This window comes from Bos taurus, chromosome 20 (assembly GCF_002263795.3).
Source record: "Bos taurus isolate L1 Dominette 01449 registration number 42190680 breed Hereford chromosome 20, ARS-UCD2.0, whole genome shotgun sequence".
Lineage (NCBI taxonomy): Eukaryota > Metazoa > Chordata > Mammalia > Artiodactyla > Bovidae > Bos > Bos taurus.
Genome location: NC_037347.1, coordinates 32,388,861 through 32,416,858, shown reverse-complemented (window position 1 = coordinate 32,416,858; position 27,998 = coordinate 32,388,861). Strand labels below are relative to the sequence as shown.

General features: G+C 38.7%; 1 protein-coding gene across 1 annotated transcript in view; it reads left to right on the top strand.

Moving 5' to 3' along the window:
• FBXO4 (F-box protein 4) overlaps positions 1–26,622 on the top strand; it is a 215,176-nt gene extending 188,554 nt beyond the window's left edge. The window contains exon 9 of the transcript XR_009491873.1: positions 26,284–26,622. The gene's annotated coding sequence lies outside the window, so the exon portion shown is untranslated. The remainder of the gene's footprint in view (positions 1–26,283) is intronic.
• Positions 26,623–27,998: the final 1,376 nt, after the last annotated feature.

Genomic DNA, 27,998 nt, shown 5'->3' with positions numbered 1-27,998 from the left:
TTAAACACAGAAGTTTGAGGTAGAAATCATTTAACGAAGAAAACTTTTACAGGCATTGTAAATCTAGTGATTCATGGCTATGTACAAGTTTACTATGAGAAGATATAAAACAGCAAAATAATTCATTTCTAGAATTCTTTTATTTGTCTGAATTCACCTTCATGTACCACAGTTGGCAATTAATGCCAAGATCACAGAAATCACTCATTAGATGGCTGCTTTCCTACTCGTTGAGCTAATTAATTTTTTAAAAGACATTTTCATTAAGAGCCATTCTTTAGAAAGTCAAGTTAGAACAACCACTTTAATTTTATTCAAGTCATCCATTCACAGTCCCTCATAAGATGAAGATATTTTTATTTTTTATTGCTAATTGATATGAGCTGGTACTATTGAGGTTTAATTAGCTAAAGCATATGTTTTTTTTCCTTAAAAAGAAATGCTGTTTTACCATTCTAAACCAAGATTCAGTTTTGTCCATTAACTTATACTACTTGAAAAGAAAAAAAAAAACCTTAAAATTTAATTGAGAATAGTTCTCCTAAAGCCTAGGCCCTGATATTAGAGAAAACCAGTAATTATTTCAACTCACTGTTGAAGCAAAGTCAGTGTGTTGCAGTGGGAATGCAAAGGCAGCATATTCTATTGGATAAGACTTTTTTTGTGTTTGAGATGAACTACCACCATTTATGGTAATTTTTGAGATTGGAAAAAATCATATAATTTTAGACTAGAAAGTTTTTCATAATCCTTCTAGTGCATTGCTTCACAAAATAAAGTACACAAACTGAGGGGTTAGTATATGGGGTGTGTGAATTCTCTATAAATTTTTAACTGTTTATTTTCATTTTGTTGATATTTTATATTGTGACATAAGCATATTTGAAATCATCTGAGGGCCTTCTATACAGTTTCCTCATTCAAATTCTTCCCTGTAGCTCAAACAGTAAGGGATCTGCCTGCAACGCAGGAGATCCGGGTTCAAACCCTGGGTTGGGAAGATCCTCTGGAAAAGGGTATAGCAATCCACTCCAATATTCTTGCCTGGAGAATCCCACAGACAGAGTAGCCTGGCAGGCTGCACAGTCCGTGGGTTTGCGAAGGGTCGAACATGACTGAGTTTCTTCATTCAGTGATCATATTTTGCCTTTATGTTTCTAATAGTACTCCCACGAAAGAAATTTCAAATGATGTCGTGGTGTACTCAATGAATGAATGTGTAGAGCAGATTAAATTGATAAAATTAGTGAGAGTATTGACTCTTCTTGAGCACACAGAACAGATGAACCAGACTTAACAGAACCTGCACCATTTAATTCTAAACTATTAACTAGTGAGGGAGAAAGCTTTAAAAAGTTAGCAACCCTGTATGCGAGACAGCAAAAGAGACACAGATGTATAGAACAGTCTTTTGGATTCTGTGGGAGAGGGAGGGGGGATGATTTGGGAGAATGGCATTAAAACACGTATAATATCGTATAAGAAATGAATTGCCAGTCCAGGTTTGATGCAGGATACAGGAAGCTTGGGGCTGGTGCACTGGGATGACCCAAAGGGATGGTATGGAGAGGGAGGTGGGAGGGGGGTTCAGGATGGGGAACACATGTACACCCATGGCGGATGCATGTTGATGTATGGCAAAACCAATACAATATTGTAAAGTAAAAAAAAAATAATAATAAAATATAAATAAATAAATAAAAAGTTATCAAGTAAGAACTTGTTAGCATTGCTACTAGAGAGTTTTTTGCTAGATAAGTTTTAATTAAAATGAGGACTGATTGTCCTAAACTGCTATAAAAACCTGGAAGTTATTAATGAAATTTTATAGAGCATACTTAAACAATAATAACAGCAGAACTCTCTGAATTTGTGTTGTTGAGGTTAAAATACAGGAACAGACTAAATATAGAACCAAGTCTAGGGCTACAAGTTTGTGTTTTTAAATCCAACATCAGCAATTTAGCTTCAGTAAAACATAAATCTGTCACATTACGTTAGTGCTGTAAGTTTAAATTTTATTTGCGCTTTGGTTTTTAATCTAATTGGCAAGTTTGTTTTGCTTTTATAGTTTTATTAGAGCTAATCACACAAGTAATCTACAAGTACTTTTCCATCTAATCATATTTAATTAACAGTAGAATAAAAGTGGTTTTCATCCACAACGAGTCTAGATGTTTCTGTCATAAAGTCATCTGTTACTGAGAGAGGATTGTTTGCCAAATGATCCATTTGTTATCTGTCTTAGATGGGGTTTCTTCTAAGCAGATTCAGGGACCAGAATTCTTGTGCAGTGATTTATTGAGGAAGTGATTTCAGAAGAGGAGTGAGAGAAGGATAGGGCAGGGAGAATTGCTAAGCAAGGATGTTGTCTTAGCTGGAGACCGGCTGGAACCCATTTGGTTCCCCTGGAAGCTAAGGAGTGTGAATTTCACCCCAGTTCCCCAGTTTGTCCAGTGTCAGCATGGGTGCCACCCATGAAGTTATTATAATGGCTTCTATTAGGAGAAGGGAAAGAGCTGTGAGCTATTAACAGCTGCTGAGGTGTGACTACTGGTGGATGGCTGTTCCAACCCAGTTAGGAGAATCTAGGCAGAGCAACCATGGGGTTCACTATAGTACAATATCTGCCTTGCAACACTCAGACCCACTTGCTTCTCAAATTAAACTAACTCCATCCAAGCACAGCTTTTCTAGAGTACTGAATTTTCTGAGAACCCTTACAAGAAGAAGATTATATAGACAAGTTACAGCTCCTGCTGGTGCAGTCGGCCCTAAGACCCCCATTGTCTTCCCCGTCTACCACCCATTCTAGACTTCCCTCTCTCTTGGGCAGCGCCTTTGGTGGACCAGTTGACTTGATTTGTGGCATCTGAGACTCCAGTTTTTGTGCTTTTATCAGTCCGTGGTTATTAGACTTGCTTATTATATTATAAAAAGACTCAGCTCAGGAAGTTACTATGCTTGCTTTAGCTAGCATTACTTTATTTCTTAATGATCAACAGGGTCAAACACCCCTGCCAGTATGATACTTGCTCTTTGTCTGATGATCTACTGCCATGAGGAAACTAAAGTGACCAGGAGTAGGTCATAGCTTTAAGTTTATGGGGAGTCTCCCTGTTTCTTCTGGAAGAAGCACCCACCCTCTAAGAATGAGGACTCACAGAGCCTAAAATTGCAAGAGTGAGGAAACACAAATTCCCTGAGATGACGGGGAATGATGATGAGTGGGCCTACTCATACTTCCATTCCTTTGTTCCCAGACCTTGCATTCTACTTACTGGGGACACAGCACTACTAAGGCCCGTTAGTTTAGGGTATATGCTACATGCTTCAGAAGAGCTGTTCATCCTTGCAAAGTGTGTTCTTCAGGGTAGGGCATCATCTGTGCCCTTAAGAGGACTTTTTACCACTCTATCAAGACAGCAGCTTCTGGATGATCCAGTATATATATGGTGGGCTCAATAACTAGATCTCATGCCATGGGATCACCTGCCACTGTGCCATAAAGTTTGTCCCTTGGTCCCAAGCAATGCTATGTGGGGCTTGGAGTCTTAGATCAAACACTCTGAGCCCCTGAAGCACTGCAAGCTGAACAGTGTAGGTACAGACTGAGAGTTGATTGACAGTTTGGATGAAATATGGCCCCCTGTAATGTGGAATAGGTTCAAGGTAGTCAACTTGCCACCGCTCTATTCTCAGTGTTACCTGTAACTGGCATATGGAAATTCAGTGGTGACAGCAGTTGATAAGCCTTTGTGAGAGGGAACCTATGCTGTGTGGGCCAAAACATAGCCTTCATCTCTGCCACCATTGCTTCTCAGGTTTAGAGCTCAACTGTATGAGCAGTGAGCTGTCCAACAACAGCTACTTGTTGCCATCTACTGATCAGGTCACCCGGTCATCTTTGTGATTTAGTTCCTTGTCCATGGCGGGTGTTTTCTGTAAGCACTGATTGACTATGCAAAGATTATTACATGTTGTGCTCACTCCTGCAACGCCATCCAAATGCTTCTTCCCCAAACTTCTTTGTCCCTGATCTAATCATCCTCCTTGCAGGCTTCTAACTAACCAGAGAAACCATTTATAACTGAGTCAATTTTTATCTTTCTTGTATACTACTAACTTGTGACTTTTGGAGTGTATACCAGATGCACAGCTCTGAGTTCCTCCCACTAATCACTGTCCTTCATGGCCGTCCCAGAGCACACTGTGGTTCAGTGGCAGTTAGATTTTAGTTTTCACTCATATATTGAGTCAATCTACCTGTGAAAGAAGGGCAGGCTTTTTTCTTCACTACCAGGGATAAATAGAAGCTGTTTTTGATCCCCCTGTCTGTTCAGTTCAGTTGCTCAGTCATGTCTGACTCTCTGTGACCCCGTGGACTGCAGCATGCCAGACCTCCCTATCCATCACCAACTCCCAGAGTTTACTCAAACTCTTGTCCATTGAGTCAGTGATGCCATCCACCCATCTCAGTCTCTGTCGTCCCCTTCTCCTCCCACCTTCAATCTTTCCCAGCATCAGGGTCTTTTCAAATGAGTCTGTTCTTTGCGTCAGGTGGCCAAATTATTGGAGCTTCAGCTTCAGCATCAGCCCTTCCAACGAATATTCAGGACTGATTTCCTTTAGGAAGTACTGGTTGGATCTCTTTACAGTCCAAGGAATTTTCAAGAGTCTTCTCCAACACCACAGTTCAAAAGCGTCAATTCTTCAGCACTCAGCCTTCTTTATGGTTCAACTCTCACATCCATACATGACTACTGGAAAAACCATAGCTTTGACTAGACAGACATTTGTTGGTAAAGTAATGTCTCTGCTTTTTAATATGCTGTCTTCTTTGGCTGTAACTTTTCTTCCAAGGAGCAAGCATCTTTCAGTTTCATGGCTGCAGTGATTTTGGAACACCCCAAAATAAAGTCTTTCACTGTTTCCACAGTTTCCCCATCTATTTGCAATGAAGTGATGGGACCAGATGCAATGATCTTAATTTTCTGAACGTTGAGCTTTAAGCCAACTTTTTCACTCTCCTCTTTTACTTTCATCAAGAGGCTTTTTAGTTCCTCTTCACTTTCTGCCATAAAGGTGGTGTCATCTGCATATCTGAGGTTATTGATATTTCTCCTGGCAATCTTGATTCCAGCTTGTGCTTCCTCCAGCCCAGCATTTCTCATTATATACTCTGCATATAAGTTAAATAAGCAGGGTGACAATATACAGCCTTGATGTACTCCTTTCCCTATTTGGAACCAGTCTGTTGTTCCATGTCCAGTTCTAACTGTTGCTTCCTGGCCTCCATACAGATTTCTCAAGAGGCAGGTGAAGTGGTCTGGTATTCCTGTCTCTTTAAGAATTTTTCATAGTTTGCTGTGATCCCCACAGTCAAACAGCCTTGTCTAACAATGAAACTATGAGCCATGCCGTGTAGGGCCACCCAAGGTGGATGGGTCATTGTGGAGAGTTCTGACAAAATGTGGTCCACTGGAGAAGAGAATGGCAAACCACTTCAGTATTCTTGCCTTGAACCCCATGTACAGTATGAAAAGGCAAAATGACAGGACACTAAAAGATGAACTCCCCAGGTTTGTAGGTGCCCAATACGCTACTGGAGATCAGTGGAGAAATAACTCCAGAAAGATGAAAAGATGGAGCCAAAGCAAAAGCAACACCCAGTTGTGGATGTGACTGGTAATAGAAGTAAAGTTTGATGCTGTAAAGAGCCCTTTCTGTGGATTGGAAAATAATGCCTTTATAGATAAACAGGTACATACTACACGCTATAACTTGTTAATTTGTTCTGACAAATATACCATACCTAGTATATTCGTCTGGTGCAAAACTGCCTGATGGGGCTATTCTTGGTTAGACTATGGGGCTATTCTGGTGGTCCTCTGTCATATGTTTGGATCTATGTAATTTCTTCTAGGGTCACATTAGTGAATTAAATGACAGGAATCATCACCCCTATATTTTGGCCTTTCCCACTATAAATGCTCTTAAATCCATATTTCAGGGTACCAATATAGGGATTCTGCCAGTTGCTAAGAATGTCCATTCTGATTATATGGCAGAACCCAGAAAAATAACACCAAGTGGGCCCATTGATCTAGTGGTTCTACTGTGAGATGGACCTGGGTAGGGGCTTTATTTATTACCTGCAACGGGGGCCATGGTAGTTCCTTGGATCCTTTGGCATCAGTGTCAAAGCAAATGCTACATTCAACAGATTTCTGAAGATCTGGATATTCCTCTCTTTCCAGCAGACAGTTGTAGGCATAACTCATTTTTTTGTTCTCTACTTTATAGCACGTCTCAAATATTGCATTTCTTTTTTTACAAATTGAAGGTTTGTGGCAACCCTGAGTTGAGCAAGTCTATTGGCATCATTTTTCCAACAGCATTTGCTCACTTACCGTCTTGAAGTCACATTTTGGTACTACTCACAATATTATAAACTTTTTCATTATTACTATGTTATGGTGATCTGTTATTGGTGATCCTTGATGTTATTACTCCAAAAAGATTATCACTTGCTGAAGGCTCCAGATGATGACTAGAATTTTTTAGCAAGAAAGTATTTTTAAACTAAGGTAGATACATTTTTTTTTTTTGCTTTAATGCTATTGCACACTTAATAGACTACAGTGTAATATAAGCACAACTTTTATATGTACTGGGAAACCAACAAAATTCATGTGACTTGCTCTATTGTGATATTTGCTTTATTGCAGTAGTCTGGAACTGAACCTGGAATATCTCCAAGGTATGCTATATTCAAATAAATGGCCTTAGGTCTCTTTTAAATCTGTTCCTAGTCATATTATGGCTTCCCTGGTAGCTCAGCTGGTAAAGAATCCACCTGCAATGCAGAAGACCCCGGTTCAATCCCTGGAATTGAACCCTTCCTTCCCTGCAGGAGGACATGGCAACTCACTCTTGCCTGGAGAATCTCCATGGGCAAAGAAACTTAGTGGGCTACAGTCCATGGGGTCACAAAGAGTCCGGCATGACTGAGTGACATAGCACAGCTTGTCATATTATGGATTTTGTGGCCAAGAGGAAAGGCAGGGGTAGATGCAGAGGAAGGCAAGCATTGTTTTACTAGACATGTACTTCAGATAAGGTCCAGGTAATATTTTAAAGCAAAGTAAGCCTTTATTTTCTAGGAAAGGAGAGTGGATCACTTCTGTAGTAAATCATTAAAGACCAGAGGTTTCAGGGAATCTGGAGGTTCAAGGCTTTGAAGTGTATCTATCCAGATATTCTCATTTCAGATCTCAGGGCTCCACTTCTTCCTTTTCAGAGTCCAGACTAACTCAGTCTGAAAATTCAGTGTTCAATGTTCTGCCACTCTTATAATAAGTATTGTATGTACTATTAACTCTGTCTACTCTCAGCTGAAAAAGATGAACATAAAAGTCCTCTATTTCTCCCATTTTGCTTTATATTGTGTTTTTAAGCAAAAATCCAATACACCAATACATATATATGCATTCACACATATGACTCAAGCCTATTTTAGATGCTATCACATGGGAAAATTGTCTTTCTATTTACTTTTCATCTCTGCTCTCACCTGTAATCAAAGCAAATAAATAAAACTTTGTAGGTCATCAGCATCAATTTAGCCTGCAGCTTTTCACGTTATTTAATACATTTAGCTGGGTCATGAGTTCTTCCATCTTAATTAAATATTTGCATTTTAAAAAGTTCTTTTTAGCATTAAAATTCAGAGGCCACTTTATTGGAGCTAACCCCCTGGCATTACAGAGAATGCATATCTCGAGTTGACTGAGGCAAGAGAGCCACCTACTAAAACTCCTCAGGCTGTTCTTATGACTGGTACTCCATCATCATAATCATCAGTCATCTATTCATTCCATTATTACTCAACTAGTATTTATAGAACTCTAACTCAGCTACAGACTGGGGATGATGATGTGAAAAACAGACACGGTCACTGTTCTCACAGAGCTTACAGTCAGTTGGCATAGATGGACATTTGTCCAATAGTCACACAACCTAATGCAAAATGTCAGCTGGGGGTGAGCATGTGTTGATCACAATCATGCATATGTTTATCACCATTGTCAGCAGCAGCTTCAAACATGAGAGTTGTTGAACACCATTTTTCATTTTCTGTAGATTCTAAAATGTACATCTTTTCCATATTTCAACATCTCAAATAAGGATGTACCTTCTGCTTTAGAGTATCTCGATTTGAAAAAACTTTTAGGAAAACTTTAGCTAACTTACTTTATTTGATATGAGCAATGAATGAAATATCTAAGTCTCATACAAGTCTTTCACTAGGAATAAAACCATTGTTTTAGTTGGCAGTATTTTTTTCTTCCTTGTGAAGTTGCTCAGTCGTGTCTGACTCTTTGTGATCCCGTGGACTGTAGCCTACCAGGCTCCTCCATCCATGGGATTCTCCAGGCAAGACTACTGGAGTGGGTTGCCATTTCCTTCTCCAGAGGATCTTCCCGACCCAGGGATCGAACCCAGGTCTCCCGCATTGCAGGCAGATGCTTTAACCTCTGAGCCACCAGGGAAGCATAAAATAATGGTGCATTTAAAATCAATACTACCTACATTACCATAGGTAAGATGGATAGCCAATGGGAATTTGTTGTATGATGCAGGGTACTCAAACAGGGACTCTGTAACAGACTAGAGGGGTGGGATGGGGAGGGAGATGGGAGAGAGGTTCAAGAGGGAGGTGACATATGTATACCTATAGCTGATTCATGTTGATATTTCGCAGAAAACAACAAAATTCTGTAAAGCAATTACCCTTCAATTAAAAAATAAATAAATTTTTTTTAAATTAAAAAAAAAAAAAAATCAACAGTACCTCAGAGTATATATGGCAGTGCATTTCACTCTGTGCTGGGAATGTAAGGATATAATTTGCAGCCTCCAGCCTCAGAAAAATCACTTAAACTTCAACTAAATTTAAACACTATCTGGCAGAAGTCATTGAGTGTTCTTCAGCTGGGGCCCCAAATAGGAAGTAGATAATAACACTATTTCATGTTCTAAACATCAGGATTATCTGTGCTTATGTTTTTGGCCTCTTCTTCACTTGCTAAGTGTTCACTCTTCCCCCTAGTTTTCCTAATGTCTCTGTAGCCAATAATGCTCTGAAACAGCAAATACCACAGGCTGATTTGTTTCACGATAGTATTTTAGTAGCTTCACGTAATTAAGTGGAACTGTCTGAGATTTTAAAAGCCAAATGGGAGATGAGGAAAAGAAAGGACACTGTGTGCAGATATTGCTGTGATAACATGAACCAATCTGGTCAGAAGCACATTTAGCCCAACACTGGGTAACACCCCTTCAGAGAGGACAGCTTCGAAGCTTGATTCTGTCTGGAAGGGATGCTAACACAGAGAAGAGGAAGAGTGTTTAGTCTGGGTGGACAAGTTTGTCAAATGTGAAGCTGATGAAAAAGAGCCTGTGTGTGTGTGTGTGTGTGTGTGTGTACAGAGAGGGGAACATGTGTTTGTGTTTGAGCATTTAATCTCCAGCCTTTTTAATTAGCTTCTGAAACATAATAGATCCCCAATGAATTTTATTTAACATATGACTGATAATGAAGTCCGGAATACTCTTCTGAAACCCAGGTTTATTCTTATTGTTCCCCAGTCTAGACAGAATACTTGGTAATGGTAAATTTTAGGGACAGAGAAACCCTAAATGATTCCATTTTATTACTTATTTTAAAGGTTTTACTCTGGAACGTCATAATACTCTTGTTTTTATTTTTCCTTTGGGAGGTTCACATTGTGAAATAGCCTAATAGCTAAAGCTAGCTACTGATAAGATACTTCAAGCATGTAAACAAATAAAGTCTCTTGACTTCAAATCAAAATGGAATTTTCTACTGTTGTCTACAACATTAGAATAGTGTTTGAGAATATATCACTTCATTTCTGTTAGATGAATACAGTGGTGGTCTGAATATACAATCTCTGGTTACTAAGGGGTTACCTTACCAAACTACATTGGTTAAAAGAACTGGCAATTTAATCAATTTGGATAAGCAATCGATTTGAAGGTGTCTTCTCACCCTGTTACAATTTAGGAAGTTTGGTTTCTTTATTAGCTTTTGAGACAGAATTCTCCTCATGAATTGATTTCTTTCTTTTAGATCAAAACAAAATTAAACAAGACAGTATCAACAGAAAGAGAAAATATTTGGCATTACCAAGTTCTAATACTGTGAAAAAGAAGCACCATGATTCTCAGCCCACAATGCTACCTCTGAGTAAAAATGGTTCCTGAAAAAGCATCACAACACTATACAGATACAAATACAGTGCGAAAATCTCAAGTCCATATACTCAAGGTCCAATTTGTCTTTGCTTTAAGGCAAAGAGAAATATTCTGATGAGAGTATTGTGAAAGGCTCATTTTGGAGGCACCAGCGGATATAGGAATAAACATTTACTAAAGACCTATGATCTGGCCCTAAAATTCTACTTTTTACCAGCAATGTGACCTAGGACTGGTGATATTACACCTCTGGGCCTGTTTCCTCATTTTTACTTAGACCCACTCACTGAAGAATATCAAACTGAAGGTTGGAGAAGATAATCTCTTAAGATAATTTTAGTTCAAATGTTCTTTGATTTTATAAAAAGGATGATGTTTGAAATTAAAGAAAGATTCTTTGACAAGATTTGTACTGGGAGAAATAATAAACTGTAGATAAGACCAGTAGTTATAGTTCAAGAGAATAACTAGCATTTACTGGAGGGTTTCCCTGGTGGTTTCCTAATGGTAAAGAATCTGCCTGAGATGCAGGACACCCAGGTTCAATTCCTGTGTCAGGAAGATCCCCTGGAGAAGGGAATGGCAACCCTTTCCAGTACTCTTGCCTGGAGAATCCCAGGGGCAGAGGAGCCTGGCAGGCTACAGTCCATGGGGTCGCAAAGAGTCAGACATGACTGAGCAACTAACACACTGGAATGGGTACCCATTCCCTTCTCCAGGGATCTTCCCAACCTAGGGACTGAACCCTGGTCTCCTGCATTGCAAGCAGATTCTTTACCCCTCGAACCACTGAAAGTGAAGTGAAAGTGAAGTTGCTCAGTCATGTCCGACTCTGCAACCCGATGGACTGTAGCTCACCAGGCTCCTCTGTCCATGGAATTTTCCAGGCAAAAGTACTGGAGTGGGTTGCCATTTCCTTCTCCAGAGGATCTTCCCAACCCAGGGATCAAACTCAGGTCTCCCGCATTATAGGCAGACGCTTTACCGTCTGAGCCACCAGGGAAGCCCTTACTGAGTGCCAGCTGTGTGCTAAGCATTGTGCTAGACACTTACTATCTTAAGATTCACAACATAGCTGCTGCTGCTGCTGCTACTAGGTAGGGTTATTATCTTTATCTGACATATGAAGAGAATAGGTCGCAGTTAAGCGACTAGTTACACAGCTAGTAAAAGATGGAACCAGAATTTGAATTCAGGAAAAGTTCACAAAGCCACTGTTCTTTTCAGGAAGTAAAGAAGAAGGAAACAAAGATATACCTGTTAGATAGTAACTGGGCTATTTGGGGAAAACAATTTCCTGAGTAAATGTATAACATAGGAGCTTCTGTGTTGTGCTGCTGGCTTCTGAAACCCTTTCCAATGTGCACATTTGGCTTGGGCAGTGGAACCTATGTGATAGCCATGCTATTTATTTCTGCTTGGTAACCTTCACAAAGCAAAAATGCTTTCACCCTTTATTCATGCCACCCACAGGAGCTCTTTGGTTATTTCTTGTTATTTCTCTTTAGAAGCAGAAGATAAATATTCTTTTTTTGATGGTTAGCATTTTTAAGTAACAAAGTATTTAATTAATTTATTTTTAGAATTTATTCTTTTATTGAGATATAGTTGATTAGCAACATTTTATTAGTTTGAGGTATATGACAAAATGATTCAGAATTTTTATAAATCATTTAAAGTTTTTATAAAATACTGGCCATATGCCCTGTTCTGTACAATACGTCATTGTAGCTTATTTTATATAGAGCAGTTTGTACCTCTTAATCCTCTACCCCTACCTTACCCCTATTATCTTCTATCTCTCCATCAGTAACCACTAGTTTGTTCTCTGTACCTGTGAGCTTGTTTCTGTTTTGTTATATTCATTCATTTCTTTTTTATATTCTACATATGTGGTAACATACTGTATTTCTCTTTCTATGTCTGACTTATTTCAATAAACATAATACCCTCCAGGTCCATCCATGTTGTTGCAAATGGCAAAGTTCCATTCTTTTTAATAGCTGAGTAGTATTCCATTATGGGTTTCCTTGGTGGTTCAGTGGTTAAAAAAATCTGCCTGCAATGCAGGAGACATGGGTTCAATCCCTGGTCAGGAAGGTCCCCTGGAGAAGGAGATGGCAACCCACTCCGGTATTCTTGCCTGGGAAATCCCACAGACAGAAGAGCTTGGTGGGGTCCGTGGGGTTGCAAAAGAGTTGGACACAACTTAGTGACTAAAAACAACAACATTCTGTTACACACACAAATACACAGATGCACACTAAATATTCGCAATTAGAAAATGGAAAAAGAGCTTCAGCTTGAGCCCATTACATACTACCTCTTTCCCAAAATGCCGAATAGTCCAGAAGTCCTACATTCTACCTCATCTTTGATGTATATTACAGGGTCTGTCAATACTAAGCACTCAATGAATGGAATCTCTTTCTACTAAAAACTAGACTCATATTTTAAATAAAAAATGAGAATGATAATAGTCCATGTACCTCTCAAGATAAAATGATTCAGTAGCTATGCAAAGGTCTTACAATTAAAAATTATGAATTATACAAACACAAACATAAAAACAAATTATGCATGATTGCAATTTTTGGGGCATACTTCTGATATGAAAACATATGTGCCAATTTTAGCACCTGAAATTTTCAGGCAAGTTCTAGCCTATTTGAAATTCCCCAGCCATGTTAACAAACACTGAACACCCATATAAATTGCCACGGTTGTATTCCCCATTAATAGTCAAGAATAGCTTCCTGAGTTATTTTCTTGGCTCAGGTTTGCAAAGAGATCAGAACAGCTGCACAGGAGTGTTGGATATCCACATAGTTCATCCCTTGAGTGATGTTTCTTCCATTTACTGCTACTTATTCCTATTTTTAAATCATTGTCAGTATTTTTTCATTGGCTATTTTCATTGTTTGCACTTTCCTGGCTCTACTACTCGAATGGTTTCATGTCCTTTTTTCTCTTAGATTTAGCATTAATTGAACTGATTTGCACATTTTTGGTCAAAGGTGAGTCAAGAGTTGTTTGTTTGTTTACAGCAAACAGCAGATGTAGATCCTAATTTTGTATTCTTAAAGTTGCAAACAATGTAAAATATTTCATTTGTTAAGTTCTCGGATACTTTATTTCAAATTTTTTAAAAATTTGTGTTCTTCTTATAGCAACAACACAGCATTCTTGGAGAGATGTGTTTTAATACTTTTCCTCTCCTTTCTTTAGTCAGAATAATTATATCTTCAGAGAATACTATCTTTTCTTTGGTTTCAGTACTGTCTTGAATTTTCTGAGTTTCAAATACACTAAAGACTCAGAGAGGAAAAAGTGGGAGCAGTGACAGATTTTATTTTCTTGGACTCCAAAATCACTGCAGATGGTGGCCACAGCCATGAAATTAAAAGACGCTTGCTCCTTGGAAGAAAAGCCATGAAAAACCTAGAAAGCATATTAAAAAGCAAAGAAATCACTTTGCCAACAAAGGTCCATATAGTTAAAGCTATGATCTTTCCAGTAGCGTGTATGGATTTGAGAGCTGGGCCATAAAGAAGACTGAGAACTGAAGAACTGATGATTTCAACCGTGGTGCTAGAGAAGACTCTTGACAGTCCGTTAGACTGTAAGGATATCAAACCAGTCAATCCTAAAGGAAATCAACCCTTAAGAGTCATTGGAAGGACTGATGCTAAGGCTGAAGCTTCAATACTTTGGCCACCTGATGTGAAGAGCCGATTCATTGGAAAAGACCCTGATGCTGGGAAAGATTGAAAGCATAAGGAGAAGAGGGTGCCAGAGGGTCAGGTGATTAGATAGCATCACGGACTCAATGGACATGAATTTGAAAAAACCCTGGGAGATAGTGAAGGACAGGGAAGCCTGACGTGCTGCAGGAGTCACAAAGAGTCAGACATGACTTGGCAACTGAACAACAACAAAGACATAGAGATCCTTCTCCTTTGAATTATTTAAATTGTACATTAGGGGATAGCTCCTAGGACTGGTGTTAATTGGGAGCAATGTCATTATTAAGTTAATCATGGAAGGGTTTAGAAACTAATCAAGTAAGGCATTCATTTATTGGACTTCTTAATACCACCCACATTCTTGATCTCTTCCTACTTTCATCAGAATCTAAGATTCTTTCTACACCCAGGGAAGTTAAGGCTTTCACCAAACCAATTTCTAACAAATCCAAATGCCAGATGACCTGGGCCATGGCCCTTCAGTAACAATATCAATATCTGAGAAGACTTAAGACTACATAGGTGGACATGAAATAGTTAGGCAAATAGAGAACAATTAGTTTCTATTTTTGAAAGATTTATTTTGAAGGTTTATTCTTAAAACCAGAAGAGACTGTAAGCCCCATTAGGTATATTTGATTAATCTTTTCATTTGCAAATAAATTGGACCATACTTGACAATTAAGTTTCACATATTTTATGTAGTGAAGATACAGAAACAGTCCTTCTTTGGCATAGGGCCAGAAAGTAATCTCTAAAGGCATAAATTCTTTTGTGAAAGGGATTACCTCTCACTCATTTGTGTCCTCCCATGGCTTAGTCTATTTCCTGGTGTATAAGAAATGTTCAGGAAGTGTTTGATGAGTAAATGAATAATGCAACAGAGAATCAATGTGTCACCTGAAGTGTGTGCTTTTTTACAAAAGAAAAGGGAACCAAACATTTAGTAGGTGGCCATTTAAGAAATTATAATCATAACAGCTGTTATAATAGAAGCATTCTGAAAACAGCAAACTTACATGCAGAACCTTGATTGCTAAGTGTTTTAGAGCCAAACAAATATCTTATCCTTTACAATGATGGAAAATAACTGTGAACATATCAATTTGAATTCAAACCAGCAAAAATAATCCAAACAGATTTTATTTTCTTGAGCTCCAATATAACTGCAGATGGTACCTGTATCCATGAAATTAAAAGACGATTGTTCCTTGGAAGAAAAGGTATGACAAACCTAGATAGCATATTAAAAAAAAACAGAGACCTCACTTTGCCAACAAAGGTCCCTATAGTCAAAGCTATGGTTTTACCAGTAGTCATATATGGATATGTGAGTTGGACCATAAAGAAAGCTGAGCATCAAAGAATTGATGCTTTTGAACTATGGTGTTGGAGAATACGCTTGAGAGTCCCTTGGAGAGCAAGGAGATCCAACCAGTTCATCTTAAAGGAAATCAGTCCTGAATATTCATTGGAAGGACTGATGCTGAAGCTGAAGCTGAAGCACCAATACTTTGGCCACCTGATGCAAAGACCCAGCTCATTGGAAAAGACCCTAATGCTGGGAAAGATAAAAGGTAGGAGAAGAAGTGGGCAACAAGAGGATGAGATGGTTGGATGGCATCATAGACACAATGGATATGAGTTTGAGCAAGGTCTGGGAGATAGTGAAGGACAGGGAAGCCTGGCATGTTGCAGTCCATGGGAAAGAGCCAGACATGACTGAGTGACTGAATAAAAACAGCATAGACTCTAATATTGATCAAAGTTTTAATTTCATTCTTAAGTTATATCAAAATAGAAAGCTTGATCACATTGGCAGTTAGCCTTATTGGTATGCAATTTAGAAGAATTTAAGAAATTTGTTCAAGAATCCTTGAAGTTGTTGAGTTATTCTTTCAACTACCATTACCTCACTTCAGGGTCATCACCTAGAAAACAAAGCAAGAAAAGTGTTACACTTTCTTGCTAGCAAAGGGCTTGATCCCAAATGCCAATGGAAAGTCCTGGAGAGCTACATTAATTTTGGTGGAAAATGTGTTTTCTTATCTTGGCTGGCTTCAATTTATTTGAAGGAAGTGGCAGAGAATCCTGCTCAACCTCTATGCAAAGTCTGATGTTTCCACACTTGGAAAGTCTTAAAGAAGTAGAAGAGAGTATAAGAAACTAGGAGAATTTGTCCAAATGCATGGGTAGTTTGGAGGTGCACATCCGAAGTGAGAATGACATCCTTTCTCTCTGACCTCCATTGAGTGTGAGAAGAGAAAGAATCTCATATTAGTGGAAAAAGGAGTTTAACTGAGAACCTATACTTCTGAATTCTCTATTTGTAATTTGGCTTCTAACTCTACCCACTCAATGACCAATTAATTATCTTTAATCAAAACCAATCATAACCCATTCCCTTTGGGTATGGAAGGAGAAGGATGAAAAAATTACACAGAACTCCTCCTAGAAACCAACACTAAACAGAACCATTTGACTTCTGCACAACTTCAAATGCTATATAGGAAGAATAAGCAGTTTGCAAAGAAGTAAAGTGTCTGTTCAATCCAGCAAAAGTATTCCTATGCCCTGGTGCAAAGGACTTTATAACTACATTCTTTTCATATTATTCTAAAACTCTAGTTCAAAGAGTGTGTTATTGGTGAAAAAACAGAGAAAAATAGATCAAAGGAACAAAACAGAACAAAGAAATAGATTCACAAAAATATAGTAGTCAATTGATCTTTGGTAAAGGAGCATAGGTAATATAATGAAGCAAAGATAGTTTTTTCAATAAGTAGTGCCAGAAAAACTGGACATCTGCATGAAAAAAGTGAATCCAGACACAGACTTGAGACCATTCACAAAATTAACTCAAAATGTATCATAGACCTAAATTTAAAGTGCAAAACAAAAACTCTTAGCAGATAAAATGGGAAAAAAATGTAGGTGATCTTGGGCTTGGCAATGGCTTTTTAGATACAAGACCAAGGGCACAATTCATGAAATGAAAGATAAATGACTTGGACATCATTAAAATTAAAATCTTTTGCTCTGTGAAGCACACTGTCAAGAGAACAGAAAGACAAGCCAAAGAATGGGGCAAAACATGTGCAAATCACATTTATTAAAGGACTTGCATTCAACATATGCAGAGAACTCTTAAACAACATTAAGATAACAAGCAATCTGACTATAAAATGGGCAAAAGGTATGGATAGATCCCTTATCAAAAAGATATATAGATAGCAAATTGGAATTTGAAGAGATGATCAAAATCATATGTCTAAAAATGGTACAAATGAACTTATTTACAAAACAAATAGAGTCACAGAAGTAGAAAACAGTTTTATGGTTACCATTGGGAAAGTCAGTCCGTCAGTTCAATCGCTCAGTCATGTCTGACTCTTTGTGACCCCATGGACTTCAGCATGCCAGGCTTCCCTATCACCAACACCCAGAGCACGCTCACACTCATGTCCATCAAGTAAGTAATGCCATCCAACCATCTCATCCTCTGTTGTCTCCCTCTCCTCCTGCCTTCAATCTTTCCCAGAATCAGGGTTTCTTTCAGTGAGTCAGTTCTTCACATCAGGTGGCCAAAGTAATGGAGCTTCAGCTTCCAATGGATATTCAGGATTGATTTCCTTTAGGATTATCTGGTTTGATCTCTATGCAATCCAAGGGACTCTCAAGAGTCTTCTCCAACACCACAGTTCAAAAGCATCAATTCTTCAGTGCTCAGCTTTCTTTATGGTCCAACTCTCACATCCATGTGTGACTAGTGGAAAAACCACATCTTTGATTAGGCATACCTTTGTTGGCAAAGTAATGTATCTGCTTTTTAATATGCTGTCTCGGTTGATCATAGCTTTTCTTCTAAGGAGCAAGCATCTTTTAATTTCATGCAGTCACCATCTGCAGTGGTTTTGGAGCCCCCAAAAATAAAGTCTGTCACTATTTCCATTATTTCCCCATCTATTTCCCAAGAAATGATAGGACTGGATGCCATGATCTAAGTTTTTTGAATGTTGAGTTTTAAGCCAGCTTTTTCACTCTCCTCTTTCACTTTCATCAAGAGGCTCTTTGGTTCCTTTTTGCTTTCTGTCATAAGGGTGGTGGTGTTTGCCTATCTGAGGTTATTGATATTTCTCCCTGTAGTCTTGATTCTAGCTTGTGCTTCATCCAGTCCAGCATTTTGCACAATGTACTCTGCATAGAAGTTAAATAAGCAGGGTGACAATATACAACCTTGACGTACTCCTTCCCCAATTTGGAGCCAATCCATTGTTCCATGTTTAGTTCTAACTTGCTTCTTGACCTGCATACAGGTTTCTCAGGAGACAGGTAAGGCAGGTAAGGTGGTATAGTATTCTCATCTCTTGAAGAATTTTCCAGTTTGTTATGATATACACAGTCAAAAGCTTTGGTGCTGTCAATAAAGCAGAAATAGATGTTTTCCTGGAATTTTCTTGCTTTTTCTATGATCCAATGGATGTAGGCAATTTGATCTCTAGTTCTTCTTCCTTTTCTAAATCCAGCTTGAACATCTGGAAGTTCTTGATTCACGTACTGCCTAACTTGGAGAATTTTGAGCATTACTTTGCTAACATGTGAGATGAGTGATATTCTGTGGTAGTTTGAACATTCTTTGGTATCGTCCTTCTTTGGGATTGGAATGAAAACTGACTTTTTCCAGTCCTGTGGCCACTGCTGAGTTTTCCAAATTTGCTGGCATACTGAGTGCAGCACTTTCACAGCATCGCTTGTTAGGATTTGAAATAGCTCAGCTGGAATTCTGTCACCTCCACTAGCTTTGTTTGTAGTGATGCTTCCTAAGGCCCACTTTACTTCACATTCCTGGATGTCTGGCTATAGGTAAGTGATCACACCATCGTAGTTATCTGGATCATTAAGATCTTTTTTATATAGTTCTTCTGTGTATTCTTGCCACCTTTTCTTAATATCATATCATTTCTGTCCTTTATTGTGCCCATCTTTACATGAAGTGTTCCCTTGGTATCTCTAATTTTCTTGAAGAGATCTCTAGTCTTTCCCATTCTGTTGTTTTCCTCCATTTATTTGCACTGATCACTTAGGAAGGCTGTCTTATCTCTCCTTGCTATCCTTTGGAACTCTGTATTCAGATGAATATATCTTTCCTTTTCTCCTTTGCCTTTTGCTAGTCTTCTTTTCTCAGCTATTTGTAAGGCCTACTCACACAACCTTTTTGCCCTTTTGCATTTCCTTTTCTTGGGTATAGTTTTGATCACTGCCTCCTGTACAATTGGAGAAGGAAATGGCTACCCACTCCAGTACTCTTGCCTGGAAAATCCCATGAATGGAGAAGCCTGGCAGGCTACAATCCATGGGGTTGCAAAAGTCAGACACGACTGAGCGACTTCACTTTCACTTTCCTGTACAGTGTTACAAACCTCTGTCCATAGTTCTTCAGGAATTCTATCAGATCTAATCCCTTGAATCTATTTGTCACTTCTGTAGAATCATAAGGGATTTGATTCAGGTCATACCTGAATGGTCTAGTGGATTTCCCTACTTTCTTCCATTTAAGTCTGAATTTTTCAATAAGGAGTTCATGATCTGAGCCATAGTCAGATCCTGGTCTTGTTTTTGCTGAGTGTATAGGGCTTCTCCTTCTTTGGCTGCAACAAATATAATCAATCTGATTTTGGTATTGACCATCTGGTGATGTCCATGTGTAGATTCGTCTCTTGTGTTGTTGGAAGAGAGCATATGTTATGACCAGTGTTTCTTTTGGCAAAACTCTGTTAGCCTGTGCCCTGCTTCATTATGTACTCAAAGCCAAATTTACCTGTTACTCCAGGTGTTTCTTGACTTCCTACTTTTGCATTCCAATCTCCTATGATGAAAAGGACATCTTTTTTGGGTGTTAGTTCTAGAAGGTCTTGTATGTCTTCATATAACTGTTCAGCTTCTTCGGCATTAGTGGTTGGAGCATAGACTTGGATTACTGTGATATTGAATGGTTTGCCTTGGAAATGAACTGAGATCATTCTATTGTTTTTGATATTGCACCCAAGTACTGCATTTTGGACTCTTTTATTGACTGTGAGGGCTACTCTATTTCTTCTAAGGGATTCTTGCCCACAGTAGTAGATACAATGGTCATCTGAATTAAATTCGCCCATTCTAGTCCATTTTAGTTCATTGATTTCTAGAATATTGATGTTTATTCTTGCCATCTCCTGTTTGATCACTTCCAATTTACCTTGATTCATGGACCTAACATTGTTTTAGGATCCATCCTAAAATCTTAAATCCTACAAAGGGCTGATGTGCTGATTTTTCAGAGTTGGTTATTAAGAGTGTCCAGTGTACTTAAAATGTTACATTTTTATTGAATGAAGGAAATGAAAAGAATCTTCATTGTCAAATAAATAGGATTTGACTCTTTTAGGGTGTAGAATATGGCAATTATTACAGCCAGTAGGAGAAAGTGTGAGAAAGAGACGGTTCTTAAACCAGCTCTTCTGGACATAAGCAGAAATTAATTGATCAGGAAAGCTGGTTGGTGGAGGAGAGAATAGAATCCGAGCAGGGTTGTTCACTTAGAAGTAAGCAGTGGAAAAAGAAGTTAAATCTATAATGCTTTTACCCTTTGTATGATATGTGCGAAGACCAGCATGTCATCAAAATTCAAATATTACTAAGTAGTTTCGTATGCTGTGATCAGTCAAAAGAGATTCTCTTCAGAGCAGAGCTGGAAGATGAACTTTCTCCTGATTGAGCATCTTTTCCACCCCACACCCCGCTTTCCTCCAAAATATCTAGAGGGCCTAGAATCACAAGCCCAGACTTTAACATGGCTGTCTCTCTAGGAATTGAAGCCCTCTTGGTGCTCAAGATTCTCCACAATTATACCATCATCAACATTATAGTCTAGTATAACTGGAATGAGTCAAGTACTGCTCGGATATAATCATAATTAAAGAGAAACAGGAAACAGTCTGAAATTTCCCCTCATTTGAGGAAATATCTGATTTAATTTTTAAAAATACTGAAAAACGACTTTATTCTGAAAGGGAAAAGGGGAAAGAGACAGAAAAATATTTAGATGATTAGTTTCCTACTGCTGCTGTAATACACGGCCACAAACTTGGTGCCTTACCACAGCATAGATTTCTTAACTTTCAGTTCTATAGGTTAGAAATCTGAAATAGGTCTTATTGGCTAAAGCGGAGATGCTTGTAGGGCTATGTAACATCCTGGAGGCTCTGGGGAAGAAGTCTCCTTGCCTTTTTCATCTTCTGAAGGTTGCTGACATCCCATGGCTCATAGCCCCTTTCTATCTTCAAAGCCAGCAATAAAATACTCACACTGAAGTACTCTGACACTTACTCTTGCCTCCCTCTTCCACTTTTAAGGAAACTTCTGATTACATTGGGCCCTCCCGAGTAATTTAGTCTACTTTCCTTTCTTAACATCAGCTGATAGCTACCTAAATTTTATCTGCAGCCTTAATTTTCCTGCCATGTAAATAATATATTCACAAATTCTGTGGGTTAGGATGTGGGCGTCTTTTGGGGGGTTGATGAAGTACTATTCTGCTTACTATAATGTGTAGCAAGTCCAGAGCTGTTGCCCGTATCAGGAGATGAGTTGTTCTCTAATACCCCAACTCTTCACAGTATTCTCTAAATCCTCAGAACTTCATGGAAGCAGTATAAATGATCTCATTAACTGGATTGAGCTAACTAGTAAAAAGGTCATTTGGCAAACTCTACTTTGAAATTCTTTCCACACAAGTTTGTGGCAGAAGGCTGGGGTGGACATAGCTTTTAGACATCAACTTATATCTACTGATTTACTTATAGATCCTAGTGAATTTAATGTCTTGCTTTGGCACTCTTTTTTTTTTTAATGAAGGAAATGTAAAATAAGCAATTTATTTTCAGGACATAGGTCTCTCCTTTGCATGGGACATTGGGAGGGAACAAAAATAGACAAGTAGACATAGCAGACATTCTTACTTTCTGACAACAAATGAATTACTTTATTGATGACTGATGACAGACCTATTCCCAATTTCCTTAGAAATCCTTTGGCGTGAAAACAATGACCAGCAGAGAAATATCTGAGCCTGAGATCTAGGCAGTGACAATTTCAGAAACTAGTGAAGGGATAAGAATTAAAAAACAGAACTGTTTAGTTTCTCTTGGTACTGACCAAACTGGGAACGGATTCCCTGGTCTCACAGACACACCCTTCTAAGAGGAGTAATCCACGATATGTCAAGTCCCCACCCTCCCTAAAGTTGCCTAGACAAGGGAATTGACAGACCCACTTCTGAACATTCTTTATCAATCAGAGAACTTGAGAGGTGGGATTTGAATTGCCCCATAATTTTGAAATTTATCCTTTCATACTTGAGTCCTTTTGGTTGAAAGGAGGAGACATTCATTGGGATATTTCAAATATAGAATAATAAAGTTTAGAGATTTCCACCAAGTCCAATATGTCTCCTAACTGTGTCCAGAACAGAATTTTTATGATTATGCAATTGTTTTCCAATTCTCAGCCTCTGAAATAAACATCTGGACAGGATTATAATACCCTGTGTGTAGAGACTGGATCCCTAACTGCTGTTTACCAGTGATATGCTTTAAGTTCCAGGCTCAATAGCACTTCCTTCTCTGTTCTGTAACCTTCATCTTTACGTAAAGATGACTTGGGAGAAATGTTACCTGGAGAACTCAAACTTTAGAATGTTTCAGTCACGAGTCTTCTCAGAACTTGTTCTAACTGCTGATTCTCTACCCCATCACCAGTGAGTCTGATTCCTAAGGTCTAGATGGGTACAGGGAATTCATATTTTTAATAGGCTTCTTGAGATAACTCTGGTCACGCAGGTTTCTCCGCACACTTTGAGGAACACGGCCCCTAGTCCTCTGAACCATTCTGGATGAGCACTGTGTGCATCCACTTTGCACAGCCACTGTCATTAAAGAACACACTCTCACACCACACTCTGGACCAATTAATCTGATTTCTCTCATCATGAATGTTCTAATCGCTCACTCTTCAAAGTGGCGAGAGATTTCTCAGAAACCACTTTGGTTTTTGGAGAAGCGGAGTGACTGCATCAACACTGATTTTATTTTTGTAATGTGGGCAGAGGACAAAATTAACCTTTTGTTTCCTGGTTTAGGGCAATAATTTCATCCGAAAAGGAAAGCCATTAAAATATTCATTGTATTATCTTTTGTACAAACCCTCTTTGTGTTCATATTCTTAGTAATTGAGATTTTGATGAGCGTCAGCGTTCAATGTCCCAATATCCAAGTTGGGAAATGGTGCTGTAGGGGAAGAAAGGGAAGGAGTGAGAGTGGGTGAGGTTATTCAATATAATTTATTTGGGGCACCTTTGCCAGTATTCCTGATCTCAGCTCAAGCATTCCACAAATGAGTCGTTCCTGATACTTGGGGGAGAGTCGTAAACTACCTTTGGGATCTGACTAAAGATCTAAAACTCCTCACCAGGAACATGTATGTAGACAAACAAAAATTTTCAAGCAATTCTAAGTATGTCATGGGTGCACCTCTCCCAAAGCTCATCTAGATTTAAAACTTGTGTTCTGAGAAGATTGTGACCCCTCCTTTAGAGAAATCCTTTTGTTCCAACCACAGACATTCTTGAATTAGTCTTTATTAGTTATAGAACTTTATTAGTTCTATAACTAATAACTGTCTTTATTAGTTTTTATTATAGAACTAATAAAGTTCTATAACTAATAAAGACAGTTACCCCAGGTTTTAGATCACCTGAGGGTAACCGTTAAATGTGTGAATGTCTGACCTCTACCCTCAGAGAGTGATTCAGCAGTTATAGGGTCCAGCTCAAGACACTGAAGTTATTTTACAAGCCTCCAGTGATACTGATGCAGGTAATAAATGATCACAATTTGAGAAATTTCAGAATTGAGAAAATGGGCAATGACTCAGAAAGAAATGACTCAACTAGTACAAAAATATAGAAAAAGAAAAACAAAAAACCAATCAGACTACTTCCTTCTACCAGATAGAAACCTAAGTAAAAACAGTGGGGTTGGCTTTTCACATTCTAAACCCTATTCTCTATCTATTTTTCTGTTCAGTTTGGCTATCCTAGAACACTGTATTCATTTACCCCAATGAAAATTGCACACAATGCCCATTTTAACCTCAAATTTTCTGTATGAAATATTGGGAATAAAGATGGGTAGGCAGAAAGATTTTTTTCTCACCCCAGACTCTTATAAGAGGGGTCCTTGGGCCCATTCATTCTCTTCAAAGTGACTTCCTTATGTTTATGTTGGTGGAACTGTACTACTTACAACTCAAAAGAGACAAGGACAGGGTGTGTTGAGTGGAAAGGCTGCAGAGATTCTTCTTCACCAGCTGTTAAATGTTTCCAGACAGTAACTTGGCTGGATATTTTGAAACTGTGCAGAAGACCTTCTGTAGGTTGGCAGCAGCTTCTGGTGACCAATTTTCAACATTTGTTGAGAGTTATGCTTGTGCCAGTGGGTAAGACTACTATAGAAGGAAACAAATGAAGTTTAGACACTCTCCTGCCTTAGTACTCTTGCCTGGAAAATCCCATGGACAGAGGAGCTTGGTGGGCTGCAGTCCATAGGGTCGCTAAGAGTCGGACACGACTGAGCTACTTCACTTTCACTTTTCACTTTAATGCATTGGAGAGGGAAATGGCAACCCACTCCAGTGTTCTTGCCTGGAGAATCCCAGGGATGGGGGAGCCTGGTGGGCTGCCATCTATGGGGTCACACAGAGTCGGACACGACTGAAGTGACTTAGCAGCAGCAGCAGCCTTAGATAGCAGGTTCATCGTTTGCCTCACTGATGTATCAGAACAGTGGTCAGAATATAATACAAACCCATCCATCTGACTCTGATCAAACAGGACACAGAGCTGAAAATTCTATCAAAATATCTAAATACCAAATTTTAATTTCTCCTTTCAGAAAATAAATACATGCTGTTTCTATGGCATTGACCTCAGCTAACTTTTACAACCCTGGCTTTTCAAACTTTCCTCTTTCATCCCTCACTGAAAATGAAGATTACTTTCAGATCATGAGAAGTAATGGGAAAAAATATTGGCACTTGTGCTCTGATGCAAGATGACATTTTAGTGGCTCTTATCAAAGTAAAAGAAAAAAAAAATCTGATGAGTCTTTTATTGTTGACCCAGTGAGATGGTTCCCTTGGCAACTAACATGGGAGGTGATAGAGATGGAAGAGCTGAGAGCTCCTATCCAACTTCACGCACAGCTGACTAAAAGATTTTCAGACAACACTGTTGATGGCATAGGGACCGTGTTGAATGCAATGGTGGGGAGAAGTAGGGGTAGCAGGTTGGGGAAGCAGGGCACCTTCTTAACTATCATCAAAGTCTGAGTGATATAAAGCATACCAGAGGTACTGCTTCATTTACAGTCAAATCAATTAGATTCAATCAAATCTAATTATTGTATGTTGCTATTTGTCTCCTAAGTGATTCCTAGAGTTTCAGAGAACAGAACATTCTCAGTGAGAAAGCAGTCAACATGTATTTTATTAAAGACCTAATGAGACTTGCACTGTGGTAAGCCATGGTGTTTCAAAGAGCAAAAGAGACAACTGGAAGTTTGAAAAACTTGGGTAAACTGAGCTTCCAATGGAAGTAGTATGTGAGAGGCTGTAACACTCTCAGCTTGACAGCAGAGAACTTAAACTCAGGGCTGACCTCTCACTAATATGCTTTGGAGAAGGAAAAAAACAACAACAACAATTAATTGTAGATGTTCTGATGTTGTAGCCACGCGTTCCGGGAAACAAACTCACTCAGAAGGACAATGCAGAGAGTGGAGTACAATTTATTACACCAGCGGGCCCAAGGCAGAGTCTCCTCTTAGCCAAGGACCCCGACCAGCATTTATGAAAATCTTTTATACCCCATGTGTATGTGTCTGAACCCACCACTCCAAATTCCTTGAGACTTACATAAACCAAGGAAAATACAATCCCAATAACCCCATCATTCACGTGCTATGTGCTCATGTGCTCAAACAGTCAAACAATTAGCCAATAATCAATAAACCCGAGGTTACACTCCGATAGATACAGAAAAATTTATGGCCTGTCTGGAGGAAGGGGTGATTAGTGTATGTTTTCTCTTAGGCGATGAGTAACCTAGATATGATCTTAAAGGTTGCCCTGTCTGGTTCCCCTGTTGTTGTTTTCACAGACACTAAACACAGAGTTCAGAGTCCATTGGAAAGGTGGCCGAGCATGATCAGCATGAACAGGCCTAAGATGGAGTCCAGGCCCTATGAATTCCTTCTTCACTGAGAGGTACTAACAGAGTGGTGATGGAAATGCCTCCCTTCCCTCTGTGTCAATGATAGACATGAACATTGGAACATGAACTTTCTTCTTGCTTTTCCAGAACCCTTTCCATAAACTTAGTACACAAATCTTGGTAAAGCTGTCAACTCAAATTCATCTCACCTTGTCCCTTGATTGGAGGCATTGGCTGCACTCAGATAACTTTACCTTGGAAATATGCACCAAAACTCCATTTGTTGGGTTTCTGCTTACAAATATGAATTTAGTGAGTTAAGATGTCAATTTCCTATATATAAAGACAGGATCCATTGAATTATATATAATTTTTGATAGAACTTAATGCCATTTCTGTGAAGTTATAACAATTTAGAGAAATAAACTGAAATATGGTTGAGAGGTTGTTGCTGAACCACGAAAGACGCCAAGATTCTTGGCCTCCAGAGAAGAATTCAAATCCAGGGCTAGAGATGAGGCTTGATCGCTCAGAGCTTTTGTGTAATGAAGTTTTATTGAAGTATAAAAGAGATAGGAAAAGCTTCTGACACAGACATCAGAAGGGGGAAGAAAGAATACCCCCTGCTAGTCTTTAGCTGGATGCTATATAGCTACTAGCAGTCTGCTAATTAAAGAAAGGAAATCTCTCAAAACTCAGAGAATGGCACCAGGCCCCTCACTCATAATAATCTTGGCACCAGGTGAGTCATCCCAGGCCGTAAAATGATCGACATGTACCTTGAAGAAAGGCAGATTCCCATACAAATGTACAGTTTCATTAACATAGATTAGGAGAACAATGTATGAGTATATCATGCTGGTTTGTCAAGTCAGTTCTGAGCCTTTAGGCGGAACGACTTGAAGACAGAGTGGGATAAATGCATAGTACATTAACACAGCTTAAGACAAACATTTCCATAAGAAAAATGCATTGGTTAGCTCAAGGTTTGAGAAAAGTTAAGTTCAGGTGGAGCCAGGAGTCATTATGGCAACACAGATTTTTAAGAGAAACCTCTTTTTAAATTTATATAGAAAAGGGTAAACAATTTAACACTAGTTTGTTTCTTCCTGCCGCTTAAGAGAGAGATTTAAAATATCTGACACTTGCAGCCTATTTCCTCCATTTGGAAACCCCTGGCCTTCCTGCCTTATACCCTCTCATGGTTAAAGACTTACATGCAACAGTGTTCATCACAAGAGTATGATTTATTATACTGTAAAATTGAATATGATATATGTGTTCAACTATATAAACCTGGATAAATAAATTATGACCCCTCCATTATAGCTATTGAAAATTACACTTGTAAATATCAAAGAATATAGAAACATGCTCAGTATTAAATATATATACTATAGAGTGAAAAAAAAAACAGGTGGTAAAATCATGTACAAATAGAATATAAGTGATATGTTTACTCATAAAAATCTGGAAGGTCATGCCATTTAAAATTTCATTTAATAGTAAAAATCTCTAAGTAGTAATGTTAGGGGAAGCACACTGATCGAAACCACCCACCTTGGCCAGGCACTGTAGTAACCATTTGCATGAGTTTTTTACGACAGGAGGTTCTGGTAAGGGAGACGGGACTAATAAGCTAGCACCAACCAGAAAAGTTC